Source organism: Drosophila tropicalis, unplaced genomic scaffold, assembly GCF_018151085.1.
Source record: "Drosophila tropicalis isolate 14030-0801.00 unplaced genomic scaffold, ASM1815108v1 contig_878, whole genome shotgun sequence".
Classification (NCBI taxonomy): Eukaryota; Metazoa; Arthropoda; class Insecta; order Diptera; family Drosophilidae; genus Drosophila; species Drosophila tropicalis.
In genome coordinates this window covers 4708029-4715400 of record NW_027173374.1, presented here as the reverse complement: position 1 = coordinate 4715400, position 7372 = coordinate 4708029, and positions in this window count along the sequence as shown.

Genomic DNA, 7372 nt, shown 5'->3' with positions numbered 1-7372 from the left:
TTTCAGAGGCTCAGGAGTCAAAAGGCAACCACAAGTTGCCAACTTGCCAGACATGTTGGCTGCTTTATGAGAGAGTCCTGCAATCGCAAGCAATGCTAAAAGCTGGCAATTTGCCTTTTTGCCATTGCCATTGAGTCTGAATCGAACTTGTGCACCGACTGATATTGCATTAGTGTGAAAGAGCAAGCGAGAATGTGTAAAGTTGGTAGATTTGTAGTTCTGATTGTTCTCGGTTGGCTTTCACTAAAAGTGGTTAAAGTATCTTTTCCTCTCTCCTCGCTGTGCAAGTGAATATTATCTGTTATCTGCATAAGAATTCATTTCTCTATAAAGCAATTTGTATGATTATTTTCTAGAATACCTATTTACATCCATATATGTATGAATGATGGATATAATGATTTTTCCTTATGAGTACACAAATATCTTCAGGCATATTCACATATTCAGACACTTTGGTTTGTGGTCTTTGGGTTAATAAATATTTATAATAAATCTATAAGCCAAATCTCTGGCCAAGGCATAATTGATTGCGTACGAAAATTTGCAAGAATTTAAAGTTTAAATTTTGTATAACAAGTTTGCCATTAGAAATCAAACAACAATGGCAGGCAAACTACTGTTCCATCTGGCAGGCCAGTTGGTGTGGCCATGTTCAACATGCAAACAAATGGTCAAAAAAATGTTTGTTCACATATACACACATGAGGCACACAAACACACACACACACACACACAGCCACATGTAGATAGAGCGTGCCACACTCAAAGCGGAAGTATATAGGGGCATTTAAATATGCAAAGGAAGTGTGCACTTAATTTGTGCCATCCTTGTTGTTTGCCTTTGTTGTAGTTGTTGCTGTTCCCGTAACTAGTTGTCGTCGCCGGCGCTTTTGTTTTTGTTTGTGTGGACCAAAAAAGAATAGAGAAATATATGAAAAAAAGGGGCAAGGAAAAAAGGAAAACGAAACGCTGATCTGACCATAGAGCGGCAGCAATATTCAAGCTCAAACACAAATTTCAACTAATGTGGGACGAAAAGTTTTGCGTGTGCCCAGCCGAACCAGCCAGCTGACTCTCTGTTGACTGTTGAGTGGCTTCTGCGGCCGGCCAGAATGTTGGCCATGGCCCGCTGAATACTGCCTGACTGCCCTGCCTGCCTACTAGCCAACCAACCAACCAGCCTGTTTTGGCCATGTGCCATGGCCGACAAAAGTTATCAGTGGGCCACAGCTATGCTCGTTCTTTTGCCCATTTTCCATCTCTGACAGTTTTAATTGCCTTGAATGTTTGCAAATTTCTTATGAGGCGTTTTCCCGGTGCCTTGACTAGGCGATGGCCCCACCAAGGGGTAGATGGAAGACGTGGGATACTGTTGAGTTTGGGGCGTGTTGGCTAAATTGTTGTAGCTTGCGGTTGGCTAGACAGACGGACGCCAAGATCTCAAGCTTGGCAAAAACTTCTTCGTTGTATTTTTCTAAATGCTATTGCAAAAGTTTTACAGATACATGCTATAGATAAAGTGACTAACATTGCACTAAGATTAGGAGTAAAAGGGGGAGGAAACACTCTGTGGGAGTGGGAGAGATACAGAGAGAAGTAGCTGCACTTGGCCCCCAAATCTGTGCCAAACTATAGCTCATAGTTAAAGGAAAAAATATGTTGATAATTAATTTGAAGAGAAAACTCTCTATCTAAAATTTCAACTTTAATTAACTTTTCAAAATTTTTTTTTCTTTGTTTAGCATTTCTTGTTTAAATCTGAAAATAAATTATATTTTTTGTTTTCCATCAGTCTTGGTTTGTTTTTATTTAAATCAATGTTCCATTTCTTTATTTCTTTTATTAAATTATTCAAAAAATTTTCATGTGGATCAGCAAATAAAATTTGATTGACTGCCCCAACCCCAACCCAGCAGTGTGTTCTATATATGTACATGTACATACATATATGTGAACATTGCACTGCACTTCATCTTCACACATTTTTAACATCATCTGTTGTATGGTACATATTGTTTTCCTATCGCATACGTGCGTCATGCTGAGCTGCAATGCGATGCTGGAGCTCATCACTGCAACATGCCGCAGTATCAGCAGCATCGACTTGCAAGCTAGTTGATTTTGGTTTTACTTTATTGATTCCACAACGCAGCAGGAAAACCATACATACAGTATATACATAGAAACAACAAGAGGGGGGCAGAATTGGATAATAACAAATTCTAGTTACGACTACAAAACACTCTTCAAAATGAAAGTGTAAGATTAATCTTTTCAGTTATTTTGGAATAAAATCTTTAACCAAAAGATAAAAATATAAGAGATAGTAATAGAGTTGTAGAGTTAATAGACTGAAATTGTGTTAAGAAATGTCCTTTTTTTAATTTTTAATGATCCATAAATAAAATATATCTATTTGAAACTATATAACACATACACATCTTCAAATGAATCCTAGAATCCAGCAGTTTGAGCCAATGGAAAATTTGCATTTTTTAATTAATTTTGATTCGGAATAATATAAGAGATACTTTTCACTCGCGTCCATGGACTGATTGCATCGCTTTTGCATTAAATAATCAAATTACTAGCTCACAGGTACACAAGTAGATAAGCTGCCCTCAGGGACTGATGTCGAAGAAATTCAATATGTTCTTTTATATGTTTCACGTTGCACCATTTTGAGCCTGTTTAGCTACAATTTTGATATACTCTCTAGATAATGGGTGAAAAAATGAAACAGGAGACACAAAAGGTTTTATGTGTATGTGCATACATATAAGCTACATGTGTGTCAGTCACCTCATACTCATAACCTTTTCCAATGGAATCTTGTGTAAAAGCCAACAGGCTACAGTTGGGGGTCATTCTCTTCATATGCAAGCTTATTATTTTACACACAACGTTGAGCTAGTGGCCGGGCGATTTGAGTAATTAAGTTTTAATTAAACTTAAAGTTATTACTCAACTCACGGCTGATGAGAATTAAAAAGAGAAATAAAAGTGTACACACACACACACACAAACCCATACCCATAAAGCCTTTTTAGTCGACGAGCAGAAGGAAGAAGACAAATGTTTGATCATTATTGTGCTGCCATAAATAAGGCAGACAGCCGGACAAAAGCGGACTGACACAGAAACCCGGGGAGGCAGATACCAAAAAGAAGAGGGACAGAGACGGTCAGAGGCAGGTGAAATTCCAACCGTGAGACACACAGAGACACAGCACACCGGGGCACACCTTTGCCGAGCTTAAACGATGATGCTAAAGCAAGGCAGCTGTGGAAGTGGGAGAGAGACGCAAAGTTGGCCAAGTGGGGCGGTTTGCGGCCGTTTGAATAACTGCGATTAAAGGGAACAACAAAACAATTATTGAGCATTTAATTGCTCGACAAAATGTAATTAAGCAAAGTCCAGCACCAGCACGTCCCAAAAGGACCTCACTCTGACAGATAAACCGCAGTTGGTCAAATGCCCCTCAAACGCGTTGGGTTGGCCTCGGCGCCGTCGTCGTTCTGAGCAATTTAAACGCATTAAATGCAGTGACGAGTGTGTTAAGGGCTAGCTTACATTGACAAAACTGAAGAGGCCTATTAACAACAGCAGCCTATGTGTTTGTATGTAAGTATATGTAGGGAGGCTCCTTACGCAAAACTAAAGAAGACATTGTGCTCACTCATCAAATTGGTGGACGAACTACGTGTTTTGGCAAAGTGCTCTGGCAATTTTGTCTTGCCACAATGTTAAAACTTTAGCACCAAGTTTCAATTTATTAACGAAATAAAATGCAGATAAATGCTTTGAGGTCTTGGCAATGGAAACAGCAACAACAACAGACCCATAAGCCGCAGCCGCTGTCTAAAGTTTTTGATGGCCCAGAGAGTCAAGGACTGATGCTGCTGCCATGTTGCCAAAGTTTCACCTGGGTGTGTGGGCTTTAAGGCTACACATACACACCATGTGAGCTTGGCTCGAAGAGATAAGGAATTTCGATACATACATATGTATATATATTTCAGAAAAGCACTGGATAACCTGTATTGAATTGCTGACCAAATGGTCTATATCCTTTTCTCGTTCGAAGCATGGGGTATCCTGGGCATTTCGGTCATCAATGGCAACAAAATTGCGAAATTTTATTCGTTACGCGCTCGCGATTTTCATTGCAATTCCATTTCGAATCCCACGAAACGAATTGATTTCTTTCTTTTCATTTTGTTTCTGTTTTTTTTTTTTTGTAGGCCGTTTTAGTTTCATTGTTTGCTTTTTCGTTTTGAGGATTCCATTTGTGCCATGACATTGTGGCTATACTGGGAAAAAACATATTGAAACTAAAATCGGGCAACCATTCGCCAGTTAGTTAGCCTGCAGCCGGCTATATTGTTGAAGGCTTTCCGTGTTTTTTACAAATAGAACAATTACAAGTACAGCCTGGACCTATGAGTGCTGAAATTAACGAACAAATCAAACACTTTCAACAGCAATATAGAGCTCTATAGACTAAGCTTGATTACGAGGGAGGTGGACATAAAAGAGGCCGCAAAACGAAAGAAATAAAGCTATGGTTACAGAAAGAGTAAAAAAAAAAAAAAAAAATTTGTTCTCTACAAAGAATCTTACTCTCCAAAAAGAGTAATGAAGTGAGCTAAAAACATTCCCCTGCTAACTTTTGAGACAATCAGAAAGTATTCCAAGGTACATATAAATTGTACTGCTCCATAAATATGTCAAAATGCTTGCAATATAATATAAAATAATGACAATAAATTGGATTCAGTTAAATTGCTTTGCTAACAAAAATTTTAATTGAATTGGGCTGAATTTTCCAGTGTAATTGTATCACTTTAATTAAAGGCAAGAAAAACATAGATCCAAATTAAAATTGGATTTCCGGAAAAGTTTTAGGGTTACTTTAATTCGAATTTGTTTAAAATTTTAAAACGAAAAGTCTTATAAGAGAGTTTCAACTCTTATTTTGAAATAAATTGCTTTGTGACGTGTGACCATGTTGCCTTTGCTCGAATTATTTGGTTAGAGTTTACACTTTTACTGTTGTCATAAATTATTAACTGGCATTCACTTGCAAATTATTAGAGTCTAATTCGTGTTGATAGACAGTGATATATATTTAGATATGTATATGTATAAAAATATATATAAATGTGTGCATCTGGATGTCTATCTGTTTTTCATTCGAATGAGCAATGAGCTGTGTAAAGTTTTTCGATTAAAGTTCATAATTACACTTGCAACAGTTGCTGTTGTAGTTGTTGTTGTTGCCAAGTGAACGAATTAGAACTAACTCAAACTGCTCACATATGCTGATTGCCAAAGTAGTTTTAATTGAAAATCTTTAGCTTTCTATGGCAAAAGACACACACACACGCTGGGAGAAAGTGAGACAGAGAGAGAGAGAGAGAGAATCTGTTGCCTCACTTTGACCCGCAAAATGGAACATTGCCCGAGTCCAAATGAAGCGTTTTACATTTGCCCCCTAGCCTCTAAATTTATACCCACTTTCCTCCAGTTCTCCTACACCACCTACATACGTACACATTTATACTCCCTATACACCCTAAGCCTGTCTGTCTCTTCTAAGTGCAGCAACGAAGTAGTCCTGCAGACGCGGCGCCATCAACTGTGCACAGTGTACATATGAGTACACACATCTATGCACATACATACATATACATATATCTATGTATATATGTTATATATACTTTATACGGATATATATAACTATGCTGTGCTCCCTACGCATTTATTTCAATTCCTATTTGACTGTTTAGCCAATTCTCTTTTTGCTTCTTTCGCAGACAGAATGTCTCGTAACTCTGACTCTTTATATATGTACATATACATATATAAAATCTTAAATATATATGTGTATATGTCGGCATGTACAAGTCTGTATGTTTGTCTAACTTGCTTGAATGACTTAAATGTTTTAAATGTCTTTGTCTGACTAGATGGATGGATGTATGAATAGCTATTGTCATGGGCGTATGCAATGGGAGAGGCATTCCTTCAGTTTAGTTTGTTCTTTTTTCTCAACTTAAAATAATGATGTATTCCTTTTAATAAAACTTAATAATGACTTTGCTTTGATAAACAATTTCATTGCGTTTTCGTTCCATTTTTAATTGGTGAACTGGTAAAATACGAAATATAAAGCTATTAGAAATATGTCCAATAAATAATTTCCATTTAAGTAAGTTTGTACACAAGGCAATATATGAAGTTAAATTAAAATGTTGTTTACGTGCATTTTTGATTAAATCGATCTTTGTTCAATATTTTACAATTGTAAAAATTCTGATTGTTGTGTTTTTCCTTATTGGAAAATAAAAATTCTTGGACTACTGAATAGTCTCTCCGTCTTCATCTATTTGTCAGATTGTTATTCATAAATCACAATTAAATTTGTCATCATGTTTTTGGAATTTTTCTTTTCTCTTTTTAATAAATATTTGATTTTGTTTTATGGACTGACTACGCCCTTGCATCGAAGATTGTCCGGCTGACTGCGTTGTCAATCATGTGCATCGCCATGATGTCACCCACAACAGCAATCGAAACAAAAGTAGTAAAAGGAAAGAATGGGGATGAGCAAAGCCCAAAATAAAAAAGGCAAAGGCGAATATGGGGTAAATACAAAAGGGAAACTAGTTATTCCGCATACACTTTGTAGACATTTATCAGTGCAGCTCATGATGTTCATCTCAGCAGTTGTGCTCTGGTTTATGGCTTTATTGTTCCACTTACATGTATGTACATACATATGTGTGCAGGAACAGGGTAGGAGTATGGCCACGTATGGAGAGGACGAGCAACACTATTTTACATTTAAATTAAAAATAAGCAAAATACAATTTAAAAACGCGTTTAACTGCAGTGTTTACGTCATTTATTTGTTTGTTTGTCTGTTTGCCTTCTGTCTTCGCTCAGATTAAAGGACAACAAGGTGAAATATTTGCGTGAATGCAATAAATTTAACATTCATTTGCTGGCGGCTGTTTAAATTCATGGTAAATCATTTCTTTCTGAGGCTTTTAATAAATTCCTTTTGGTTATGCTATTGGCCAAAGAAAACATGTTACAAATTAATAATTTCAAGGCAATTAAGTTGTGAAAGAACATTAAAGTAAAAGTAAAAGTTTGCTATAGGTAGGTACATTAGATTTGTATCTGGGTTTTTGCGTTTGAAACATTTAATCAAGTTCATCACGTTTATTTGTTGCCAGAGCTTTCAACTATTGATATTGTTTCTACACAAAAGAATTCACACGCACATGCCAAAAGGATTTTGTTTTATCAGAATCTTGTCAACATATTAAGCTAATCCGCTTTTAATCCCTTTGTCGAC